The sequence below is a fragment of the Xiphophorus maculatus genome, chromosome 12 (assembly GCF_002775205.1).
Source record: "Xiphophorus maculatus strain JP 163 A chromosome 12, X_maculatus-5.0-male, whole genome shotgun sequence".
In the NCBI taxonomy this organism is placed as follows: domain Eukaryota; kingdom Metazoa; phylum Chordata; class Actinopteri; order Cyprinodontiformes; family Poeciliidae; genus Xiphophorus; species Xiphophorus maculatus.
The window spans coordinates 28,473,615-28,500,703 of record NC_036454.1 but is presented as its reverse complement, the minus strand read 5'-3'; the positions used below and the strand labels follow the sequence as shown (position 1 = coordinate 28,500,703).

The window sequence follows — 27,089 nt, the reverse complement described above, 5'->3', positions numbered from 1 at the left end:
GAGAGGAGAAACCAGAAGGATGGTTGTCCTGGGAAAATGTGAGAAAACTGTAACTACAAACATTTATCACTTAGATGGAAAGAACTAGGTGAATGTTTGAACTTTAGATTCCTCATTGAAATGTTGGGAACCAAAAATTGTTTAAATATGCAAAAGTGAATGTTGACAACATCCCATTGAATGGCATGGAAAATGAACTGTTGAAGGTCTTGAAGACCATGTTCCGTTATGCGTTACATACCATACCATACCATACCAACTTTATTTATAAAGCACTTTAAAACAACCACAGCTGATACAAAGTGCTGTACATCAAAACACAACATAACAATAAAAAAAACATAAAATAAAAACTTACAGTTTAAAAACAAAAACAAAAAAAAAACAAAAAAAAACATACAATTTAAAACTAGATCCCGCTAGAGTTAAAAGCCAAATAAAATAGATGGGTTTTAAGACGAGCTTTAAAAGTGGACAGTGAAGGGGCCTCCCTGACCTGCAAAGGCAAGTTGTTCCATAATTTGGGGCCCATGACAGAGAAAGCCCTGTCCCCTCTGAGCTTCCTTCTTGATCTCGGTACCTCCAAAAGCAGCTGATCTGCGGACCTAAGAGACCGATAAGGTATGTATGGGTGAAGAAGCTCAGAGAGGTAAGCCGGGGCAAGATTATGTAGTGATTTAAAAACAAACATAAGAATTTTAAAATGAATTCTAAAATATACCGGCAGCCAGTGAAGTGAGGCCAGGACAGGGGTCACGTGTTCCCTCTTTCGAGTTCCTGTCAGCAGTCGTGCAGCAGCATTCTGTACTAGCTGCAGACGTGAGAGCAGCGACTGACTAACTCCCAGATAAAGTGCGTTACACTTTATCTGGGACATGCTTAATTAAAAGCTGACAGTAGCTGCGTGTCCATTTGCCGTATAGTTGGACAAATTGGAATTACAAAAATAAATTTGCCTAATGGAAACATGCTAATTTCAGAAAACACGGTTTTTGGTAAAACATTTTTTAGTTGGGATGAGGAAGTTTTTTGGCTCTATCGAAATTGGTTAATTTTGCAAATCTGCAATGTAAAACACGTTTTTCGCAAGTCATGAGTCATGTGATCAACAACTGCATGTTGCTACTTGAAAACACAAAGAAGACGACAGGAAGTGGTAGGATGACGATGGAGCAGCATGTTTATTAAATATCGCGTGAATTATCTTATTCATGTGCGATTTTAATTGCGTTTCTCATTTAATGGAAACCCCACAATTGCAAAATTGTGTTTCTTTTATTTATTTATTTTTTTACAAAGTTTTGTGCACTTTTGTAGTGGAAATGCAGCGACTGATGCAGAGGTTTATAAAAGTAGAGTTTGCATGAAGTACTATGAAACTCAGAGACTGGACTCATTCCAATAGAGCAGAAACCCACTTTGGCTCTGATTAGCTTTTACTCCGGCTACCTACTGAGCTACACCTGCTGCTCATAACCTCACCAACAAGCCCTACATTAAATAATATGAGTCATCCTTTCAACTCCACTTCACTTGCACCTCGACTAAAATTTTATCATTTTTGTGTCATTTCAAGTAATGGATGTCTTTTTGACTCGGCGCATGGCCTGCAGCCACTGCAACATTCAGTGATGAGTCGGAAAATGAAAGTTTTTTTTCCTGTTGAATACAGGAAAAAAAAAAAAAGGCAAATCTGAATGTACTGATCAGGCTTTTTTACACATCTTTGTGTAAAATGTGCGACGATAAATGTGTGTGGGCGGGTGCTTTCCAGAGTGGGGGTAGCGGGGGGCCCTTAGAGCTGGAGAAGATTGGCTTCCAGTCAAATTCATCAAGCTGCTTTAATTCTCAAGCTAGTATAGCATAGCAAGAGTCAAATAGACAAGTTTCTGACAAGAAAAATACCAAAGGAACCATCCAGCTTTGGAGGACACTGCTGGAAAAACTCTACAACTTAAATCAAAGGTATGAGGCAGTATTTACGCTACACAAGTATGGAGTAAATAATGAAGAGTAAATAAAAGGTTTATGCTTCTTCTTATTTCTTCTCCTTGGTATGTAAAAGTTTGGGAACCCTTGTAGTAGGTGACTGGTATCAGCTAATGAAAAACTTCATCACAATTTTTGAGAAAATAAACTTATTTGCCACCTTTTTCACGAGTCTGCAACACGGGAATCATCACCACGACACTGATGTCAGAAATGGTTTTTAATCATTTGTACTTTAAACAAATAGTGTCCAGATATCAACATCCCGAAAAGACAAGACAATAGCAATTAGTTCCTCACTGAATCAAAGAGCCAGAAGGTTCCCAGGCACTTGTCTGATTGTTAGTAAGGAGGCAACACTTACTCGATACACAAAGCAAACCAATTTGTCTGCCTGACCTTCACATTCACACTGAAACACTTGGGAAATGCAAACATCACAAACACAGGGAAAAGATAAAGGCCCTTACTCTGCGTTGCGGGGCAAATTATGTTTGATGAATCATGCCAGGGGATGAATGACTCCATCATCCAATCAGACCTGTCCACAGGCTCTACTCCCTTTGATGGCTGCAGAAACACGAGGCCTGCCAGCTGAACCGCTGGACTGACCGCCCCCATGAAGATGTGACTGATGATGGCTTCAGACTCTCCTGTTCCCACTCTCCCTTGCAGCTCGCCGTTTGCTCATGCTTTCATTTTAATGGGACATAACAGCTGCTTAAAATTTGCTTCACAGCTCAAGAAATGCTTCAAGCCGAGATGACGATCGAGTTCATCGGCAGTTCATCTTACAACGTTTATTGATGTGAGGAGAAGCGCATCGCGTAGTTTGTTAGTTTCTCAGCGGTAATACACCCACTTTGGATTCCCTTCAGCCTTCAGAAGCGTCTTGATTCTTGTAACAGGGGTGATAAAAAAGACTCCTCATTTGCTGATTGCTTGAGTTTGTGAAGCACTGTCCTGATGAAAGTGGCCAACAGAAGATGGGTACGCCAGGGTCATGGTCAGCAATGACACTCAGGTGGGCTGTGGGGTTCAAATGATGCTGATGGGTCCAAATGGGTCAATTTTACTGCTTTTGTTTTTAGACCACCATTTAATCAAGCAGTGTAACTTATCCCATGGTTTTGTTTAACGTCTTCTAGCTCTACTTTGTCGCTTGTTGTAACCGTAGAGTGAGTCAAGTGTAAATCATCTGGGATGTGTGATGGGTAAGATCCCCTCATCGCCGTTGCTTGAGCGAAGCAAGGCGGAACCGCATGCAGTGCGCTGCGATTGGTACACCTTACTTACTATATTTCTTCAACAGGTTAAACTATACTGTAGTAAGTAGGTTACCACAACTTACTATTGTGCATTTTCAATTGGTTTTCTCCGTGCTGCATGTATTGCACGGAAGCCTGAGCCTGATCTGACCATCAAGCAAATAGTTCTGGTCATAAATCTACACTCTAGCAGCCGGTTTGAGTCAGAAGTTTCAAGCTAACCTTTCTTGTAATGAGTAGCTATTAGAGTTAATGCCAACTTTTTATAATTTCGGTCCAGTATGCCTGTTTCCTACCATTTCTCACTGGATCTGTTGTCTTTTTTAAGACATTTCTTATAGACTGCAGTGATGGCATGTGAAAATCCAAGTACATCTGCAGTTTCTGAACCACTCAGACTGAAACGAGCAACCAAAGAGTCAGAGTATAATCCACGTGTTGATGCTGGAATTTCAGAAAGTTGTCTTCGCCGCATCTAGTGGCAGCCATGTGATTGGCTGGCTGGTTTGCTATTTGTATGATCAGTCTGATAAACTGGCTAGTGAACGCGAGTACAGTAATTAATAGATAGGCACCTGGTGGCTTAGAGGTACAGCAGGTATGCGATACAAAGTGTTTATTATTCCCCACGCTCCATGTTCATCACCGCAAGACATTTGACAAAAGAAGAAAAATCTTATTTTTAACTGCAGAAGCTTTGGCTCGAAATCTAAAAGACGAACTACTTCACAGAAGTTTCACAAGAACATACTGCCGTTGTAAAATATAAATTTCTGAATAATGAACCTGAAGAGTGTTTTGCTATCCTTGACCAGAAGCCTATTGGTGATGAAAGAAAAAAAGAGAGAAAATAGGCTGCATTATCCATAGCTTGACTGTATCTGTGATTTGGATATCTTCTTTTCTCCATATTTATTTTTTATTTTTTGGTCTGTTCACTTGAAGCCCAGATAGGCTGTGAACAGCTCGGGTTTCTGCTGCAAACATCAAAGACGAAGCTAAGCCCGGCTGTATGCGATATCTCTCTCTCCGTCTCTGTGCATTCCTGCCGAGGCCTTGTATGACTCCCAAACGGAGATTATATTGACCCGCCGTCGCAGCCCACAATATTACTCTGATTAGTTCCTGCTTAATTTCTATTTAAAGTGACGCTATGGTTTTGTAATCGTCAGGTCAGCAGCAAGCACAACAAAAAGCCGGCCTGGGAATGAGAAGATTGATGGTCAGTGATGATAAATGAATAAATGATGCGTCTGCTGCCCTCGCTTAGCGCTGCTTAACCTCCCGCCTGATCCCGTGGTGCTGACCCGAGGTTAATAACGGTAAATGGTGATTACTTGGGCGGCAGGGAGGGGTTTCATGCGGCTAAAGAGGAATTGGGAAAAGGCCAGTTGTTACACGCTTCCAACGCTTTGCTTAAATACCGGAGGTCGAGATGGAACGAAGACCTGTAATTGAGGAGGAAATGTCGGTAACAAGGCTCCGTTTCAGGGTTCTGCGTTCAACAAAGCACTTTAATGGCAAATGAGGACACAGAAATATAACTTAAATGCCTCAAATGGACAAAAGTATTTCAAATACTCCTCTACAATCAGAATTATTTACGCCGGCCTCTGGAAAACGTCGGCACTCGCCACCGCAGCTGCTAAACCCGTCTCTCTAGTGTGACAGTACGAAGCAGAACCCTCATGCAGTATTTGTCCTCCGTAGCAGCACCTGATACACCACCTGCTGTGTGCTACGCAGACAATTGCATAATTTATCCCTCTTCAACCCACACTGTTAGAGGAGGGTCCCAGTGAAATTCTGTGATTAATAATGAATGCCAAGCGAGGCTACGCTAGCGAGCTGACGAACTGAGCGTCTGGGGAACGCTGCACTGATCAAGGCCTCGTCTTGGCCGTCAGAGCCTCTTTGTATTCACAGAGAGAGAGAAAGAGAGAAAAAAATGCCATCAGTCATTTGGGCTTCTGATGGTTAGAATAAGCAAGATAGCTTGTTGTCAAAAGCTAATCGTTAGCATATTTTAGGGGCAGAAAACGCATGAGAGTTTGAGATCAAAATAAATTACAAACTGCATTCCCATCATTTTTCAAAGCAGATAACCTTAAAATCCACTCATCTAGCGACCTCCCTTTAAAACAGAGAAACATTTTTATAAATGGATGATGATATGGCATCTGGAAACACAAAGGGAAATTTCCTGTTGCTGTGATCAAAGGGTCCTGAATTTTGAATCTTTGTTTACAGGGAAGTAGCAACACATCTCTCCAACCACAGATACCTCAAGCAGATAGTCAGCAGTCTCTACATGTCATGTGAGAAATTATTTTATCATGCTTTCTATTTATTTTTTACATGTGATATGTCCTCTCAGCTCCAATCATCTGCTGAGAGCTGATGATTTGCATGGTTTAACCCACAACAACCGGCTGCAGCAGCAATTACGGTTTTCCTTCAAAGAACCACGAGCATTGATTGCATAAAATAATTTCTTAATGCTAAATGACATGTTTTTATGAGAAAACTAATAGCAGAAGTATCAGCTTGAGTGGTGTGAAAAATAAATGCCTTTGAAATACTTGCAATTTCATGAGAAATGGACAAATTGTGTGTGGTTCTTTTTTTGTCTTTCCCATTTCTACTGCATTTAAACATTCACTAGTATTAGACCTGCGTACTGTAAATACTGCTAGAATTTTTGTTTTCGAACAACAAAACTTGTCACAGAAAGTCATTATCCACTGTGCCAAATTAAACGCAAATTTGTATTTTCACAGAGAACTTTTAAATACCTCTGTTGGGTGGGTGTTTGTTAGGTCTTCAATCTCTTCTGATTTCCTCCTCACCCACATAGAAATCTTTGCTAATGAAAACACACATAGGTGACTGTGAGCTTAATGAAAAGTAAGTAAATAATTGAAGCGGCTAACAAGCTAATCGGTTAGTAGTTTAAAAAACAAAAAATCTCAAACAATATATATATCAGTAGACTACATTAATAGTCTAAAATTTCACAAGAAGAATGTGGTACATTTGAAGACGTGTTATTCAGCTCGGTTTCTATGTGATGTTATCGACTACAATCAGTAACCCTATGGAGGTATTTTTGTTCCTTCTACATTTTTTGAGATGTTTAAAATTTAATAAAAGCTTGCATTTACCTCACTGGACAAGAGTCACACGGTGATAGCACTTCACTAAACCAACACATTTTATTCAAGTACACACCTAATAGTTGAAAACATTGGATGGAATAACTGACTCATTTTCTCAGTGAATCATGTTCTCCATATATAAAATGGAACCTGTACTTTTCTGCAGCGGGTGTGGGACACGGCGTACTGACAGAATCCCCTGACGTCTCTGTGTTTCTAATGCAATTGTTCACCAGAAAGCGCGATTGATTGATTGGATTTCGTTAAAAATCCAGGCTAATTGAGAATTCCAACAAAGCGATTCATTTTTTTGTTAGTCTTCGTAAAACAGGCCCATCATCGAAGCGGGTACACGAGTTTTAGGAATGCTCAAACGTCACAGATGAGAGTCGAGACGGAACGGGTAGCAACCCTATTCGTTTGGAGAGGATGAAGAAATTGTTCTACCTCATCAGAACTCTGTGCCTCTGGAGATGTTAATGAAAAGCAAGTGATTGAAAAAAAGCCCTGGAACAGAGAGAAAGACTCCCTGCCAAGACGGAGTGAGGTCCCTGAGAAGTTTGAAGGGTAGAGGGAGCGAAGGAGGAGAAATTGATTGGCTTGTTTGTATTTTGGACCGTGCGCGCTATTAGGCTCTCTCATGCACTTCGGGGAGCGACTTTCAAAGGTAAATTTGTTACCGATTCATTACGGGGAAAATCAGATCCACCAGCTACATCGTCTGACGCTGTGTCTGCTGTAACAAAGTCAGAAGCGGGAGGGAAACGGTGGGGGATCATCCAGCTTTTGGGTTTTATCGGTCTATAATATCTGACCTTGGTACTCCAGAGGATAGCAGATGCTCTGTAGAACAGAGGAGAGAATTGTTTTGTTTTCGCTCAGATTAATCTCCTCACAGTTCACAGAAATGTGTTTGCCAAGTCAGATGGAAATACATCAATTAAAATCTCATAAAACATGACTGACCTTAGCCTGCTTATTAACACTTACAAAACAAATAAGATAAATAAAAATAAACTCAAGAAAAAAGGGAGACATGTAGAGGTTATGTGCAGAAGCAACGGTATGCATTATGCAGTCTGCTGTTTTATCTGTTACAACTCAGAGTTGAAATGCAAATTAATTAGTTAAAAGGCTTCCAGTCTCCAGTTGATGGTGAGCATCTTACTTCCTGGTTATCCTTCTGTGTCAGCCCCGGCTCCAGACGAGTTTAACGGGAGGCATCGGCTTATTTTGGGGAGGCAAAATGAACATGTAGCAATAACAATATTACTCAAGTAAAAAAAAAAGGTACAGTGCAGTAAAACTACTCATATGAGTACCTTTTTTCAAAAAAAGTTACTCAATGTAACAAGTACTACTCACTTTTGAACATAAACAACATCAGTAGTCTACAGGCTACTAGTTAACAAGCTTAAGGTGCTGTATTGTTATCAGCTAACATTACCTGAACCCAGCAGCTTTACTCAACTCAGTCGGTTAGTTTGGGGGAAAAACTGTCCAAAGTTCTTCACGTTTTGCTGCCATGATTCTAACACACCTGAGCAGCTCTGCACAGCAGCAGCAGGTCTGCTTCGTTGCCGCACAGGTGTAAACCCAGCGCGAGCGTCGTAGCGCTCATGTTGCGTTTAAAGGCTGCTGGAAAAACAGGTCACGACGTGTTACCAACGACTGAACAGTTTTAATGGCTGAAAAAAGTTACAGAAGGCGCTGATATTGGAAGTGCGGAAGCCCCGACTGTATCAAATCGATATGGGAACAACAGAGAGTTGGCCACTCTGAGGTAAAAACAACAAACAGCCTCCAGTCCAGGAGGTCACGGCTGATTCTGTGGGCGGGCAATGCCCCCCAATGCCTGCTCATCCCGCCGGGCCTGGTCTGTGTAATTTTGTTCAACATAGTTAAGACAGACTAACTTCATACAAAAACATACTGCTTAAGGACATAAATTGGACTGTTTCAACCAACACTGGGTAATAACCTGTTTAGTTAGACTAGAGGAGAGACTACATTCATTTAGAACTATATAAGGATTTGCTCAGACTTTGCTGATTGTCTTCCATGAAATAAGAAGTCGTAGAATGTTGAAATGATGCTGTATTACCGAGTTGTGTTCATGACCTTCACTTTAGAGAATGTGTTTGTTAGTTTGAGCTCCAATGAACTGGCTAAACAGTTAGCCTATGCTAGCTATTTTCAGTAACTATTAGACATACAAATTGGTCCTTAAGTCAATGTAGAAAATTATTTAGACAACATTAACCATATATCGAGTATGAAAATGTACTAGTTAATCACTAAAAGCTTTATTTGACATAAGTACTTTTCAAATCTGGTTAGCTTTAATTCATTTTGCCTGTTGATCACTGTAGGCACCAGCCTCCAGTGATGGTGAAGATCATGACACCACAGGTACATGACATGAAAGGTCAGGGGTCAGAAGAGGACTAACGCATCTTTGCTTCTTGACCATGAGCGATGGGAAATGAAGAGACAGATTGGGCAATCAGGGAGCTCCATTAGTCTGTTGTTGTGAAGAAAGAAATTATGGAAAAAGTCAAGTTTTGATTTAACATTCTGCCTAAGTTCCAACATGATGACTGAAAGAAAAAGATCTGGGTACAAAATTGCCTTTCTTCTCAGGGTGGCTGTATGTAGCCAAGGAGACACGTTGTCAGGGGTGACAGATATTTTTTTTATTTTTTGTTGAATATTTCCAAGGTAAATCCTGCTGAAGAAAGACTCTGGGGAAAGACCCAGAACCTTCTGGAAGGACCAGATGTATCACTTCTTTCCTGCATCCTCCGGGAGAATGTCTGGATTTCCCTACTGGACCTGTTACCCCTCTGATCCAATCTCAGGGAAAGAAAAGAAACAAAGGAAAACAGGAAGGATGGATGCACTTTTGACTTATTTAACTCTGGCCTGGATTGGTCCATATTTGATCTAGGTCTAGGTTTATTTTCCTTCTTTCTGCAGGATATTTTAAAAAACAAACAAACAAACAAAAATATGGTAATTAGCAACATGCTATGTCGCTAATAACACGTCAAACTCCAAGACGTCTGTTGTTTAGTTCCGTGTTTGCCGTCTAAAAGACATATTTCCAAATGTGTCATTTTTCTCATTTAACTTAAGAATTAAGCTGCTCAACCTTGATGAAATAAATATCAAGGTTTCTGAAAATCAGCAGCAGCTAAATCAAAAACAAAACATTTTTCTATTTAAAGTTACAAAGACCTTGAATGATAACCAAGTGACAAAACAGAGAAGCTCCCCTTTTAGAACCATGAATGAAAACAGTTGGGTGATAATTGATTACATTGCAGTGATACGGTTAACATCAAGTTGTTAGAAAAAAAAAACAGAGTAATCTACGTCTATTTATTCACAATTCACAACCAAAGTAATCTATAACAACGGGGTGCAGTCTTTGGCATGCAAACACTTCTGCGGAGAATAAAACAAAATGACAAAATAAAGCTTCGATTTATAATAAGCTGTTGAAGTGGAAAGTATTTCAAATTTATACAGATTTGCTAAAGTGATGCACAACATTCTGGTTAGTAACCATAAATTAAAGGTGACTGCGATGCCTCTCAAGCCGCCTGGCTTTATTGTATTTCGTTTGCAACGAGCCACAGCTCATTACACAAAAATAGACACTTTGTTTATGCCGATTACGGCCTAATTAAGAAGGACATTTTGTTAGCGCTAGCAAGCGGATAAAAACTCCGGGAGTGGGGGGGGGGGAGGAAGTAACAGATGATTAACCGTCGACAAACCCAAAGTCTAATTGCAGTTAAGTGGTGAAAAACAACACCATGGCACAGCCATTCATGCCAAATTGAAAGTGAACAAGATATGTCGGTGTGAGGGTGTGTGAGGTTGTGTGCCGGCTGGATGTGAAGGTCACTAGAAGCAACAGCTCTCCTCACAGAGAGAGATTTCATTATTAGAAGAAAAGTGTTCAAAATTATGGCATCCACATTTACAGTGATGAACCAACAGAAACTTACAGCATCAAAAGCCGCCTGCCAAGAGACCGAATGCGATTTATGTGTCACAAGAAGTACATAAACGTGAAGCAGACAGGAAATAATTCTTAGTTTTCACATTTAATTATTCTGGAAATACAAATCTGAATAGCGCATCATGGATTTCTATTTGCTCTGTTACTCTGTTACCACCAAATAAAAAAATAATACTAAATAAATAGAGCAGCGGTGTCCAAAGTGTGGCCCAGGGGCCATTTGTGGCCCTTGGACTGACTGTGTGTAGCCCTTCAACAGAAACTCAAGAATGATACAAATTTGTCTCATCCAGCACAGGTGGTTGATGCAAATGGAGACTTGTTATTTTTTCAGGGTAAAGTTATTCTGGACATAATTTTTTTTTAATATATGGAAAAAGCCAGAAAGTGTTTATGTTTTTATTACCAAGGTTTTATAAAAAAGTAGAGCCACGCTTATCCAGAGACTTTTACTGAGAAGCCGACTTTGCCTCACCCAAATCAGCTTTTATTGAATTTGTTAAACTCAGAGAAATGTAGCAAGCATCCTGAAATAAAGTGACCCAAATCCTGTTCTTATAACTAAAAATCTATTCAATCGAGCAAAAAAGAATTTGAAAACTAGATGTCTTTTTAAACAGCAAACGTGCAGAAATTCTCCTAATATTTTAGCTCTACAATGAACATCATCCATTTCGTACAGAAAGAAAAAAAACAGATTTTTAATATTATTATTATTATTATTAATTTTCTTGGCCCGGCGAGTGCTTTTGACTCTGCAGTTTTGGCATAAAAGTTTGTACAATCTTACGACAGACCAGGAAACACGAACGACGGGTCAAAGAAAGGATTGTGGAGAAGTGTGAAGCAGGGATCTGGTATGAAATGAAGATATTACCCAAAATGCAGAGCAGAAGACAGCAATCTCATATTGCAGGAGAAGAAGAAATATTGAAGGAAATGACACTGGCTTGAGTTTAAAGCTGGGGAGATGACATTAGGATCAGATTAGATCAATCAGGAAAAATCAGAGAAGCCGGGTTAAGAACTAAACTAAGGAGCTGACGGAAAGAGACACAGAGGGGTCCGAACAGGACACAAAATGGATCTTAGGAAAGTAAAAGCTAAAAATGTACTAAAGTGAGAATCTAAACTAAATACAAGGAGAAACTATGAACAACAAAACAAAACCACAAGGAAACGCTAGAAATTTTTATTTATTTTTTATTTTATTTCCTTTTTATATAAGGGGACCTATTATGCAAAAATCCATTTTTGCATGTTGTACTTTCATTTAGGTTTCTACTGCTTCTGAAAACACCCAGCCACTTAAAATAAAATAAAAGAAAAAAACAAAAATAAACAGCCAGTTGTTTTTTTGGCAATTAATTAATGCTTTTTAGTGTCTGGAAAATGAGTCGCTTCAAAAACCTCCTGAAAGTTGAGTCACAATCACCTAGCAACCCCAGCCCATCACCTAGCAACCCACGTTGGACACATTTTCTCAGCTGATTTAACTGCTCTGTGTGTGCTGGACAACGGCTGCTGGGAACGACAAGCGTTTTGTTAATGACAGAACACTCGCTGCATTCTTGTTGGCTGTGCAGGAGGCTCCAAGTCTGCTTTTCAAAGACGTACATTTGTAAAATTGTGAATCTCTTTGCAGCTATTTTTACGTGCGAGTAAATATTGAGGTTGGGGGGGCAGGCTAAAGTCTCATTATCAAGGAATGATTTTATGCAAAAAATGTGATAAACATGTTTTATATCCTAACCTGTTGAGTTGAAGTGTAGTCGGGCACTTTCAAATAAAACAATGAAGCGAAAAGACTATCATTTTGCTTCAGTTTTACGGGGGGGAAAGAAATACTATCATGTTAAATCAGATAAAGTACACCAAGCGTTGTGGGTGTAATGTGCCACATTGTGAAAGTATTCAGAGAAAACCGCTGCACCACTAGACACTACTACAAACCTGCCATCACCTCCATGCACTCGCCTTCAGTCTTTTTTACGATTTACGTTTTGAAAACACACCAGCTCTTCGGCTCAGCGGCTCCGTTTATGCAAAGCAGACTCGGATCTGTTGAAGCACTGACGAAACTGTACTGGAATACAAACTTTGGAGACTCTGCTCCATTAACTTCCTAACGTTAACGTGAGCCAAGAACAGCCCACACAAGTTCAAACGCATCGCTTGAAAATGTAAATAAAAATACGAGCACAATGCTGAAAAAAACATTCACTGGAGTTATTTGTGTGCAGCTTTTCACCTCAACAAAGCTGCATTCAGGTCGGACGGAGACTAAGGAAGTGGTACTGTATGAAGACGTGCAGGCCAGGGCTGTGGCAGGAAGCGGTACGGCTGGGATGAGGGAAGGGGTCGCATGGGAACGCATGACGTCTCAGAGAGAGGAGGCCGTAATCCATCACTCTCAAGGGTTCATCACTGTCTGGCTCTGTTGCTTCACTACTGATGGACAAAGCACACAAGAGACCCGTGTCTACTCCCTTCCGCTCACCGCTCAGCCTGAGAGTCAGCTGGATCTAAATGTCACAATCTGAAACTTTTAAGGGACAAATCTGAGTTCAGTGCGATCGTTTGGCCGTTAAAAGCAGTGTCGAGTTTCACCGACCTGTTCCTACAGTCTGTGCAGGTTTGGCACCGACATGCTGCTCAGCCATAACTCGCGTCAGCGGCTTTGTGCACAAGTTTCACGAGAGAGGCAAATTAAACCCTTGTTTACCGAATCTAATCGGTAATCCTGGGATATAAAAAGACATTTTTCGAGTGCGGAGCTCCTAAGGCCCATTTTCTCCACACACACACACAAAAAAAAGTCTTTTGTAATGATTTGTCATTTTTACACTCTTGAAATTAAAATACATAAAGAAAACGACTATAACTTATGTTGTTTTGAAGGATACAACTTTTCTCTGTACAAAATACAATATTATTAAAAAAACATTATTTTTAAATTTACAGTAATTTTCGGTTCATCATCATACTACATCATACTGGGGAATAAACACGTCACTGTAATTTGCTTTACAGAATTTTTATGTCTTGATTTCACAGGCTATTGATTTTACTTTTTTTTTAACAGTGAAGCTTTTATTTAACTAAATTTAAAGTTAAATTTGCCTAACTATTACCCAAATCCTAACCTTATGATTGAAAGTAATTTTGTTCAATTTAAGCCCAAAAGAATATGAAAGCTAGACGGATCAACCAAACAATCTAACAATTTTATTTATAAAGCACCCTCATACTAAAAGCAGCTCAAAGTGCTGTTTTCTAAATGGCCGTTTTCTCCACCAAAATGGCTACAGTCGACGGAGCCCAAAAGTTGTCCTTTGTAACGGTTTGTAATTATCCATTGGTGCACATTGTGGCTGATGTCTGCAGCTTCCCCAGGAAGGAGAGAAAAGACTGTTTCTCATTCCGTTTGATCGGCATCACGTGACAAACCCAGATCTGAGCTGACAAACAACTGATCATTAAAGAGAGCTGAGGATCCAGAAGCAAAGAGAGGTCAATAATGGGAAGACAGAGAGAAGACAGCCTTAATTCCAGCTGCCGACATCCTGAGACTTTGACGGGAAAGACCTGAGACGCTCCGTTGAGAAACTTCAGCGTGACTCAAATTCATCCTAAAGTTTAACAGTTGACAACAAATATGAGGAGAGATGAGAAGTAATTTGCGGCAAAAAAAAAAAAAAATCAGTCAAATGTCTTTCTGGGAAATTGTCAGCGAGACGGGTCAAAACGTATTCCTCTGTACTTTGGCATTACAGTGAGAGCTATCGGTTGTAAAAAAAAAACAAAAAAAAAACGCACTTGTCTCCACAATTCATTCGTAGAAGTGGCCGAAGCCCCAAAGCACAAGTCTACCTTATTCAGAAAAGATTCCAAGTGTCACACTTTGCGAAGGAGAGAGGATGATTTAAGGTATTGGAGGGAACAAAAGCTCCTTACTGGTAAACATAGACAGCTGGAAAATACCAAAATAAAATGTCTATAGGACCAAAGCTCCCCAAGGAGGATTTAGGAATCTTTAGACCATTTTCTCTCCTCATTTCAAAGCAATGTCCTCTTAATCTGCACAAAGCCTGGAAGAATCTCACAGCACCACGTGAGTGATTAAGCAGCGCTTCCACTACAGGAATAGGATAGCAGTCGGCTCGATGTGGAGCTGCAATTAATATCTCAGACAGCGGAAGACCGCTAAAGCTTCACAGAAAGACAAACAGCCATGTAATCTGTATAAATGTTTGAAACGGTTTCCTAATGTCGGGGAAGTGGATTTCAGGATACATCTCAGATTAATTTCTGGTGTGACCAAACCTGTGACTGAACCTGTAGTTATCCATGCTAGTAATCTGTTAATATCTTACAGATTCCCTATAACTGCTTCTGCGTGCATCTTTAACACACCATATGTAACTGACTGGTTGCCTACAAGTCCTCCTGTAGGTTGCTGTAAGTATTTCAATGCAAACAATTAATGGTTTATTAGATTAAAATTAGTTCCAATCAGTGAATTAATTACATCAGTTTAAACCTTCTTTTAATGTTGTAGTTTGGCTGCCGTCCAGAAGAGGCCGCTGCTAGTCATCCTTAGTCTGAGACAGTTGACACAGAAATAAAGATAGCGGGGCCATACCGGAATGGGAAAGAGTCCGGTGTGGGATGACAAATGCCCTTTATGCAGTTCAGTTTAGCAATATAAACTCGAGAAGCTCCTTAAATTGCTCTGAAATATAAACACTTGGCGAGTTCCTTAAGTTATCACCTTAATAACGCTCATTCAGCCGAGCTGCATGACGGAGGAGTGTCAACTTCATTACTGTGCTACGAAGGCGAGGACGTGACAGAAAAGCGGACAGCATTATGCAGAAGAATTGTAACATGGTGGTTAATTTTGAAGGTCACTGTGAGCTAATGCACCTCAAGAAGCCAAGTTTTAACATTCCTTCAAGAACAACAGTAGTTCTGTATGAACATCTCTCTGTTCATTGGGAAATGTTCGTCTTATTTTGCTGTTCAGCAAGAGGTTCCTGTTTTGCTGTATTTTATAAATATGTCTAAGTTTATTAATGTGAGGAAACCACAACTGTCTGTTATTTGCTCAGTATTTAACATAGCTGACAAAATAATAGTAAAATATGTTATTGTTTAAATTCTGTATATTATGAAAAATTCAGCCCCAGGAACACAAGAGAAAACTCCGTTTTTTAAAGAAAATTCACACTTAATTAGTAATTAGATCAGGATCAACCAACTTTATATTAACTCAATCGATAACTTCCATCCTTAGACAGCCTGTATGTACCCAGCAGTAAATTATCTATTGGTTTTTACTTCACAGGTGTTGCTGTGTTTTGTAGGTACCCCATTAGTAATCCTGTAGCAAGCCATAAAAACTTTGTAGGGAACCTGTAAGTCACTTTGTAAGCAGCTCAGTAGGAACTAATAGATACCCTGTTAAGTACCAAGTAGGTACTGTGAAATTACCGTCACATTCAAGCTGTAAGTACCCATAGACACACAAGTGATCCACAAGGTCATGTCTTGCTACCAAAATAGTTTCTTCACCTCAGTGTACGCACGAGTCAGCACTTTACCATCAAACAATGTCGTAATCTGTTTAAAATGTATATGTATATGTGTATGCTTCTCCAAGAACTTTTCTTACTTTCTTTCTGCTGTTTGTTTGGGACCGTTTTTGTTCCAAAACACATTTTTCAAGTATACGGACAATTAGAAATCTATAATAGCCATTCTCCTCACTGTAGACGCCCAGCAGCTACTGACAGACAAGGAAGCGCTGAATGATTACCTAGAGAACAGAGTGGAGCGTTTAGCAGTTAAAGAGCCAATTATGTCCTCAAGGAACCCGAGAAAGTCAAAAGAGAGCGAGAGTATACATCAACATTAAAGCCTAACCTGCTTCCTGTTTTAGCATGGATGCTAACAGCTCATTGGCTGATGAGGGTAAACGCTGACATGTTATGGCATAAAAAAGAAGATATAAAGTTACTTCAAAGCTCAACAGAAGCAGTTTGGGTTTTCATTGAAAGCTTTCACACAAAAAAAGCAGTTTCAGGATTGAGCTAAGCCTGACAGAAGTGTGAACAACACACATTATTATTCATCCTGTAAATGACTCTTGCTCCTCTTAACCTCCTACTATTCTTGTAAAGCATCATTTAAATGAGCTAATGCCTCCTTTGGTCCATGCATCTCTGTTGTAGCATTACCCGCTCCCCCAGACACACCCCCCCACCTGCTTGGACATTTTCCTTCCCTTCTCCTCTGGAGATGTCGATGCCATCAGTAAGCACACCTGCACCTCATCTGCTCCCGTCGATGGAAAAGCCATTTCAAACTTCATGAAGCACCCTGATCTACCCTGATGTTGATGTAAGAAAACATTGGTTTCTGAAAACAGATGATCGACTGATGCTTACATGTTTTGCTGTCTGTAGCTAAATGTGCTATTGGTACACAGCTGTCTTTTGACGCCAGAGTAAAAATCGATCGGGCGTCATAACGAACAGCTTTAATGTCGCGGCTGCTGTCTTCTCGGCTACATGCGACCGTTTGTTAAGCGGCCCGGGCGACACCAGGAGAATGGCGCTGTGATGAGCCGGCCTGAGCCCTGCTGCAGCGAGCGTGCTTGGCCACTGATAACAGGGCCCAGAGCTGCAAAGGAGAGAATCCCATTACAAATAGCTGCATTAGGTCTGTCAGATTGTGCAGCTGAGGCGGTACATCTCCATTGACCCCGCACTGCCACGGCGCCCCCGTGGGGTCGGAGCGCTGCCCCCTTCTGGGACAAAATGGACCTCAGCACTTTTAAAGAGAAGGGGGAGGGAGGAAGGTTGCACTCAGGAGGCATGGGTGTGAATACAAACACAAGCAGACACGCACTAGGTAAATACCTTTACTATACCGAGTCATGCTGTGAGATGCAATTTTTAAGATGCACAAATTAATACACGAGCAAACTGATGTCGTTACACCACTGGCCAGGCTCCAAATAGGTTTAAGGAATCGTTCAGGTGAAGTGAGGTGATGTTCTGTTGCATATGGTGTTACTGCCCTTGGTGTGCTCATATATGAATCCAGATTGTTTGACCCAGAGTTAAGCAATAAACATTACATTTCGTCAAATGTTCTCAAAATCACCAAGCAGATACACATCAATGTGTTGATCAAGGTTACACTTCCTGCTGATAAAAGGCAGCTCCAAACAGGTTAGTGTTCCCTTTACTTAAAGCTGCTAACTTTTTATAATTTTTTTATTATTATTTTTTTTACATATTTGTTGAAGCTGTCACTTTGTCATAAAGGTGTGAAAGACAGATAATCTGAAAAAATTAAATCAAGCTTTTTTATTAAATAAAAAATCAAATCAAGTTCCTCTACCTTTTCCAGTGTCAACTAGAAACAACCAATCGGAGCCGGGAGGCGGGTCTTAGTGCTGTCAATCAACCTGCCATGAATGCCAAAGATGGTTCAAAGTAACCATTTAATTAAATTTGCAAAGACTTTGAACAACAAAAATGATTTTGTCTGAACGTCCATTAAGATACCGAACATCATGATTGAAGGTAAAACATTAGGAGAGCTGAGCAGTGGTCCCCAACCCCCGGGCCGCGGACCGGTACCGGTCCATGGACCAATTGGTACCGGGCCGCACAAGAAATAATTAAATATTTTCGTTTTATGTATTATTTGAGTCTGGAGGATCTCTTATTTTGAAAATCCTTTAACCGGATTCTCTCGGTTACGTCTTGTGCGCCAACATTGAGCCACAAGCAGAAAAATGAGTCAGAAACAGATCAGATTCTTTGGAAAGTTTCTTTGCGAAGGGGAAAAAGGCCCAGAGAAGAGACAGGAGAATGGATTTATCCCTGTTGATGATTCCCACATTCCAAGCTCTGCATGATGTGGTGACCGGATGTTAATGAGGGAATGAAGCTTCAAACTGCTTCTCCACTAGAGACCAAGAACCCTGAGCATCAGCAACACTTCCGGTGTCATTGTCTCTCATCTCTCCCAGATGGACCGTCTGGTTGCAGAGAAACAAGCTCAGGGCTCCATTTGTCGTTATCGTGAGTTAAAATTGTCACGAAAGTAAAATGTTCGTTTTTGTGGCGCATCTGTATCTTATTTTGGAGGTATGTGTAAACGTTACCATAGCGATCAGAGTCAGAGAGCGTTAGGGCAGTGAAAGGAGAGGAGATGAGATTAGTAGAGCTTGTGAGTCTTAAGTCTGGTTGACATGGCACGATTTAAGGATTGTCGGCCGATTTTCCAAACCTCTGTGACCACAGAGCCAATAAAAGTCCAACAGGTTCGGTCGGTTCGTGTCTCCAGCCAGAAGCAGGAGCGACACACCACAGAACCGATTCAAGTCACGAACATCCCGATTCCAGAAGAAAATCCAGTAAAACCCCCAACATACCAAACATGAATTTAGAATAATCAAACATGGATTGCGATGTAGAAGCAGCAGTGACAGTTTGCGGCTCATTTTAAGCGATAAAAGACGAAACAAAAATAAAAAGGCGTTTGATAAAAGACGGCGGGATCAGTCGCTCTGTTTGCTGCACTATGATTTGCAACGCCGTCGTTTCTTCCACCTGCAGAATGAGAACGATGTAACCGATAGGAACTGCAGGAAGAGGAGGAGGAGGAAATGAGGCGCTGCATAAGTGGTATTGATTGAACTGGTCCTTGTCAGCCCTCATTTATAAACAAGGATAACCTGCCACATGTTTATGGAGGACTGGTCACCCTGACAATAAGCGATGCTGGTGTGAATCCCTGTGACACTGGTGAAATGCACTTCAATGAGGTCAGCATTAAACGGGAGTAAACAGAGCAAAAAAAAAAAAAAAAAAAAGAGCTGAAGTTGCTGCAATACTGTTAGTTTCCTAACTCCCTATGGATGCTGGGATGTCTAATAAATCTATGTTATACATGTCAAAATGTGAGAAAATTAAAAGGATTTTATGACGTACCAAGTGCTTTATTGTCTTTTAAAGTCCAGCATGCATTTTGATTCTGATTCACATGAATTCTGAATAGCGCATGTATGTTAGGATCAAGTATGTGGAAAAATTCTGATGTTCTGCTGCATCAGAGGGGGGGGGGAAGTTAATTTCAACTGTGATATCTGTGTTATTTTAGTTATTTCTTTCGTATGTAAAGCTCAACTGTCCAGGATGAGTGATCAAAATTTATTTAAGTTACTAGCCCAATTAATCGGTCAGAAAGGCAACTCACCTGCAGGTTTATATGTTCGCAAAATGTAAGGTATGAGTAAATAAAATAATTATTGGGTTATGTCACCGCTTCAGTAATACTGTGGTATACCTGACATCTAACTCTGACATGTTAAAAAAAAAATCCACTGCGCTCTGGCTTAGCTGGAAATCAAATTATATAAGTTGCAGTCTTGAAAAAATAGGATTTTTACTGGGAACGTTGAGTTGCTTAGTTGGCGAGGAAATACAGCACAGAACCATAAAGACTCCATGAAGCTCATTTTCATCTTTACCTGTGTTTACACACACACGCGATGTACAGATGGATTAGAAAAGAGAATCCCTTTTTTTGTGCTGCAAATGTCAGAGAAACGGAGCCGCCAGATTCAAGATAACGTGACATTGAATTCTCAAAGAGCAGACGGATCCGATCGCAGCGGCTGAATCATATGTGTGCGATGACAAAGATAGAGTTCAAAGACGGATTTTTTAAAAATGGATACGGGCTTTGATCTCTGTATTGAATTCAGCCTAATTAGAACAAAGATAGATATGCTTCGCGCTATCCAAAAACAGACACACAACAAGCTCAGAAATGTGCGATTATTGCTCCCTTGCATCGCTAAAAGCGGGTGGAGGGGAGGAGAGTTGAGGAGGTGGAGGGCAAATTCAGCATCACAAGCCATCAGTTGTGCACAGATGCCCAGCAGGGTAACGCAGGAGTCAAAGCAGCATTTTTTTTTTTTTTTAGGAAGGGCAATTAAATTTAAGGGAAAGAAAGCAAACAAGAACATGAACAAGTGATCCGTGTTGAGTGTTCCTATCAGAGCCGGAGCCCACAGCCAGAACGGTTTGCTGCGGAGAGGCTCTTCAGCTGACGTGAAAAGCGGCAGCTGTGAGGTTTCACAAAAACAAGGCGCAAAAAATTAGGCTTCCCGTCTTCGGCGGGGAAGAAGCGCCAGCGTGTTTGCGCAGACAGCAGGCCTCATTCAGGGCGCTTTGATCAAAGGACTGACAGTTAAAACGGCAACAGTCTTTTGTCAGGCTGAGCAAATCCCAAATGTGAGCCGATGCAAACAAAGAACTCCTAATTAGCGTTAAGATTGCGGAGGGTACGCCGAGTGACGGAGGTTGCACTTCTTCTTCTTCTTCTTCTTCTTCGACGTCTCGGCATCAGTCATGCAGGGATATATCTGGCAGTCAGAAGTCTGAGTTATGCAGGCGGGAATCTTATTTTGGCGGGAGGGTGCGTCCTCCAGGGGCGCAGCGGCACACAGAGCGACGTGATGGATGACTTCAGTGGATCAGATGAACCCATTGATGTGCAGGCTGGTTCACGTAGGTTTGCTTACTCTGGGAGCGCTGAGGGGTCTTCATGGAGGACGGGCTCTCACAAGACGGTTATTAAAGTTGCACTTTTAATAATACTACTGACAAGAGTGTCTTAAAGATGTGTTTTCACTGTCGAATAATAACAGAAACGCATGTGAAGGTTTGGTTCTATTTGTTACAACCTGGGTATGTATCTGGATAAGATCCGAAAACGTTAAGATGTGGCTCCTTGTATTGGGATTTTATGCGAGAGACATAAAGTCATGGATAAATGACAGTTGAAACATCTTGAATCAACGTATCAAAGAGCCTGAAAGTTTCATCCACACAATATTGTTATTGTCATATTCTTTCCAAATAGGATTTTAAAGAATGAGCACATGGTATTTCATGCAAACGTTTGCTTAATTTCTGGAACTCTTCATAACATTGCTGCTCCACCTTTAAGAAAGAAAGTTTTTCTCTCGGAGATCAGATAACATGACCAGAGTCACAAGGGCGCCCTCCAGAGGCGAGTGCAACATCGCAAAATGTAGAGTTTCTTTTAATAAAACTGCCTTCTCTTTTACTGACGAGTACACCGGGATACACGGAATAGTTTGCCGAATTAAATTCTAACATGTTCTAGTTATAAAATGTTTTCACATTTGGCAAAAAAAAATAAAAAATATGGCTGTTGAATAAGCAGATTATCCATGAAGGCCAAGAAATTGTTTCATGAATTGTCTGTTGGTTTGTAGTTTGTTTTGCTTGGTTTTAGTGAGATCTGAATAATGAATTATTCGGCAAATAATCTTAATTTTTATTCTGGTTTTTCACGATCTGTTAAATCCTAATTAATTACACCAACCTGTCCAGGAACTGCAAATGGAAATGAGCATTTTTTTTTTGCTACCAAGCATCTCTCCTTTTAAAAGGTTAATGAAATGTTGTATGTTGTCTGTGTGTAAATAAATGAAGGTTATAAGCAGTACAGTCTTGACTCTCTTATGAATGAATATGCTTTGATCTACACCATTCCACTGCAGCTCCATCTGTATGCTCGGGGCTGATGTCCTGCTGGTAGCTGAACCTCCATCCCACTCTCAAGTCTTTCACAAAAATCCATCTTTCCATCTCTGACCAGCTTCTACTGAATAAAGCATCCCCACAGCATGATGCTAACCCTCCCCCTGCCCCCCACGTTTCTCTACGGTGAAACATGATGGTGTCCTGATACCGATATGAGCGTGAAGTACTCACACTCCTAAAAGCAACTTGATACTTCAGATCGAAACCACTTTTGTGCTGGATTCTCCTCCTGGGCTGGGCTGCCCTGCAACTCAAAGGCTGGACCACACTCCATGTCAGATGGCGGTAATACAAGTTATTTTCTGATCTTCCAAAAAAAAAAAAAAACAACACGCACAGACATGCAAGGATAAGAAGGAAAGAGAAATTAATTGGCAGTAAGGGGTGAAAAATAGTTTGGAGATATTTCAAGGTAAACATGAAGGACACTAAAGTACGTATTATTATTATTATTATTATTATTATTATTATTGTTATTCCTACATTTGATCAATTTTAAATGAAAGCTACAGTGTACGTACAGTACAGACCAAAAGTTTGGACACACCTTCTAATTCAATGGGTTTTCTTTATTTTCATGACTATTTATAAGGCAAGAAATCCCACTTATTAACCTGACAGGGCAGGTTGACCTATGAAGTGAAAACCATTTCAGGTGACGACCTCTTGAAGCTCATCAAGAAAATGCAGAGTGTGTGCAAAGCAGTAATCACCGCAAAAGGTGGCTACTTTGAAGAAACTAGAATATAAGGGCTATTTTCAGTTGTTTTACACTTTTTTGTTTAGTGCATATTTCCACATGTGTTATTCATAGTTTTGATGCCTTCAGTGTGAATCTACAATGTCAATAGTCATGAAAATAAAGGAAACTCATTGAATTAAAAGGTGTGTCCAAACCTTTGGTCTGTACTGTACATCATGCTGTGGTTTTGACTTGTTAATACAGTCTGAGGGACTGTAGAGATGCTAAAAAGAGTCACCTTGAAAAGAAATGATTTTCTAAATTTTACACATCACAAAAAAATATTTTGTGAGGACTTGGAAGAAGAAAGTTTCTAAACTGAAGTACTGAGGCTGGAAAAAAACTACTCTGGACACTCATAGTTAAAATGAAAATGTTCCTATTCAGCTATTAAATGACTGGAATGTTGTTTTATATTCTAATACTAAGCCTCTCCAAAACCTTCTCGCCAACTGTGTTCCTTGGTCTTTGTGATGTTTGTGATTCACAAATATTCATAAAAAATCTGCGAGTCACTCTTTTTACGTTGAGGTTGAGATGTAATGACAAGGCGACTGGAGACGATACAGTAAAGGGGCTGAATACAAATGTACATCCCACTTCCTGGCTTAAAACACGTCAAAGTTATGAAACATTTTGAGGTATGAAAACTTATACAAGGCACTTCTGGTGCCCACTTAGCAAAATGACACTAGACTTTCTGGATAATGACCACAATAATAACACAATTTTATGTCATATTGACAACTTTCTATTTAGAACAGGATTAGTGTCTAACAAGTTGGCTTTTCATATTCTCTCCATTACTTCCTTCCCTCAGTCACACAAAAACCCTTTGCCCATTTTCCTTGAATAATGACAGGAAATTGACATTTCGCCCAAATTCAAGGATTTCACATATTTCTAAAACAAGTTTCTTCCAACTATTTATCAAATAGTTTTGATAAAGGAACAAATGCAGCACAAGACATTAAAAAATAGATATACAGACTTCATTCCCCCTGGCTGCTTCCTGTTCAGAACAGAAGGGCTACGAAGGAGAGCGGAGCGGGCCAAACGCACTCTCCGGTCGAGTCTTCAAACTGGGTCTGAAAGTAACATCACAAAGTGCAGCAGACAAAGTACGGGGCACTATGTGCAAGTATTCAGCAGTGTGTAAATCTTTTATCTCACAGGCAGCAGAGCTCGGGGTGCAAAACTAAGTTGCAACCTTGGCAGCCTCGCATGTAGCTCTGCCTTTGTTTGAGTCCTTTGAGTGTCTTGTGGAACGCAGACTGCTGATAAAGTGTTTGCATCTATCCCCTTCTGCCTTGGCCCATCTGGATCCAGGCCGCGGCAGCAAAGTTGACGCTGCGATTCCTCCCTTCGTGTCCCCTTTGGCTCGGCAAATCACCCCCGACCAAATACTGGCAAATTTTCGAAGAGGCCAGCCCATCCGTCTGCTCCGACAACGACTTTGGCAGGTCACCAGTAACCCACTTAGATCTTTCTTTTGCTAGAAATCTCCTGGTTGGCAAACCGCTGAGAGTTTTAGGTAGATTCTGAGGGCTGGCCTCTTGGCTTGACTGAGATCTTTGACTCTCTTTGTTTAAGGTTATGTAACAGCGTTGTGTGAATCAACTTCAAATACTGGACATTCTTGCAAGACCATGAGTATTGAATTAATTCATAATCATTCGCTCAATTTCAGTTTTGATCAGCAGCGATAATCACCTCCTCTGAAATAATTGTCCTTCATGGTTAATTTGTACTTATTACGTCACCCGATGTTATCCATCAGAAACAATTCAGTCATTCTGATGTATTGGCTTCTCATTGCAGGGAGTTGTAGCCGTTCATGTAGCTGAGGTGTACAGAAGATGATGCATGAAACAAATGCAGTCCTGGGTTTATTTAATACAACAGGGTGGATGTTGATTCTTTTCAATCCACAAAAAGGGGAAAAGTGACAAACGTCTCACGTTTGGGTAGCTAAAAACGGGGCTGGAGCGAAGAAGCCATAACCTTGTATACTGCAGAGTCATTTTTTAGAATAAAAAAAAAAAACCTTCTAAATCCATGTTGCCCTTTATCATGGGGTTCTGGTGCTTCTAGCCAATGGTCAGTGGGCGACAGAGGAAGTTGGGTCACCAGTCCATCGCAGAGACACACAGAACAGACAAACAAGTACATGGACTCACATCTAAGGGACATTTTACAAACTTGGAAATCATATTTATAAACCTAACAATCAGCTTTTTGGATGGAAGCAGGAGAGAAGACATGAACTCCTAGCAGAACAGATCCAAGCTGGGATTTGAGGACCTTTTTTTGAGAGAGGCAACAATGCTAACAACACCTGTGCCACCGTGCAGTCATGAATGTCGGCATCCTCATAATGTTTCAGTGATTCTTGAGAAGAGGGACAAAACAGGTCCTATGGATGAAGCACAAAATTGGAATAAAATATACACAAAATATATTTTTTTCAAATATATGACTAAACTAACCTGGACCATGTTAGTTTAATCAACAAAAATTGTATGTTTTCCTGGTGTTTGCTCAATATTTTTTATTTGAAACATTGTAGTAGGTTAGTAAACTGTAAAGATTTCATGAACCTGATGAGCTACAATATGGCGTCTCTCAGAATAACATCATATAAATTGAGGTAGTTTGGCATTTTGTCAACTCCGTCAGAGTCTTTAGCTGACAGTGTGACTCTTTCAGTGAAAGTGTTGACAAATCTCACTTAAATGTGCAGTTAATTCACTTTAATGTATTTTACATAAATGGCATTACTTCACATGTATCAAGTATTTCTTTTTACTCACTAGTTTGTCACCTCCTTCAGTTCTGTGTCAACTCCTTCAGATGGACTTTATGTTGTTTTTTGTTTTAAATAATATTTATTTTGTTTCTTGAGAAGCATTTGTCTGTAAAACTGAGTAAAAGTATCACTAATAGTGTCATTAAAAAATAATTGTATATTTATTTTTGTCAGATGGTGATGACAGAGTTCTGGGTCAGGTTCATTAAAACTTTAATTTTCAAAAAAATGTTGGAACTGGGAGCCTGCAGCTTAGCATCTTTACATTTCCAAAACATTATTTGTCATATTTGTATAACTGAGCTTGAGAAATCATTTTTTAAAAATTGGGGGAAAATTTGAACCCATTTTGTCCCTCTTCTCAAGAATCACTGACTTAACAAAGATTTTCATCGGCAAACAAGTAAAGACGACTGACAGAATTCATGCTTAGTATTTAATACTGTGTCAACAATTTTCTGTGTTGATTCTGTGAGGAATTCTTTGGTCAAAGTGCGAAAAATGTGAATCCAGCTTAAACTACTTAGGAAGTAAAAAGCTAACAAGAGTATCTCAAGTAAACAAACTCACTCACCAGTTGGAACTAAAATGCTGAAATTCAACCAAACACAAGATTATTATAGTGTGAACTTTGAAAAGAAATGGTCATTTTTTGCCAAAAGTGATCCCCTCCCCCCACCAAATTGACACAAAAATCAACAACATTCACACAGGGGGCCAGAGTTTGTACACTTTTGTTCATTCACACAGACGGCTGAACGGGGCCAGCGTTGTGCCAAGTGCAAATCCTTCCTAAACATGTGGCAATGCACTTTGACCGGTGATTCAAATGTTCCCAGTCTGCGCTCAATATTACTTTACTTGTGAAAAATACAAAACGCAAGGTTTTGTAGTTTTCTCCAAAAAATATTGCTAAACATCCTCCCATTTAACATTTTTAATGTTACTATCTTCGATTGAGACAAGTGTAAAAACTGATTTCTATTCATCTATGAAAACTGTGTGTCGCTTGTGAATCCTCTGTTTATTAGTTGCGCAGTATACGTATAGATGTTCTGTAATGTCTGAGCAGACCATTGGTTCAGAACAATGGTTTGAGAAGAATCCTAATGTCTTATGAACCAAGAAATGGAGTCACCAGTTTTAACTCAGTCTGATGAAAACCACACCGTCCCAAAAGCATAAACCTAGAATTGGGGTAAAAGAAATAACTCACTGTTTTTATGGTTTACAACACACAGAGATGACTTCATGTAACTAGGTTGCACTTGGATGTTGCACACCTCAGCCTGTCAGCTCTCACTGACGATGCCGGCTGCAACAGCCCCGGCAGGTGTGCGTGCAGATAAACAATGAAAATAAAAGAAAGCAGTTTAACGACGCTCAGGAACGACAGATGCTTTTCTCAAACACATTTAGGTCCTGCA

At 40.2% G+C, this 27,089-nt stretch overlaps 1 protein-coding gene across 7 annotated transcripts in view; it reads right to left on the bottom strand.

Annotated features, from left to right (window-relative positions):
* arvcf (ARVCF, delta catenin family member) overlaps positions 1–27,089 on the bottom strand; it is a 261,138-nt gene that overhangs the window by 169,489 nt on the left and 64,560 nt on the right. The window lies entirely within an intron of this gene.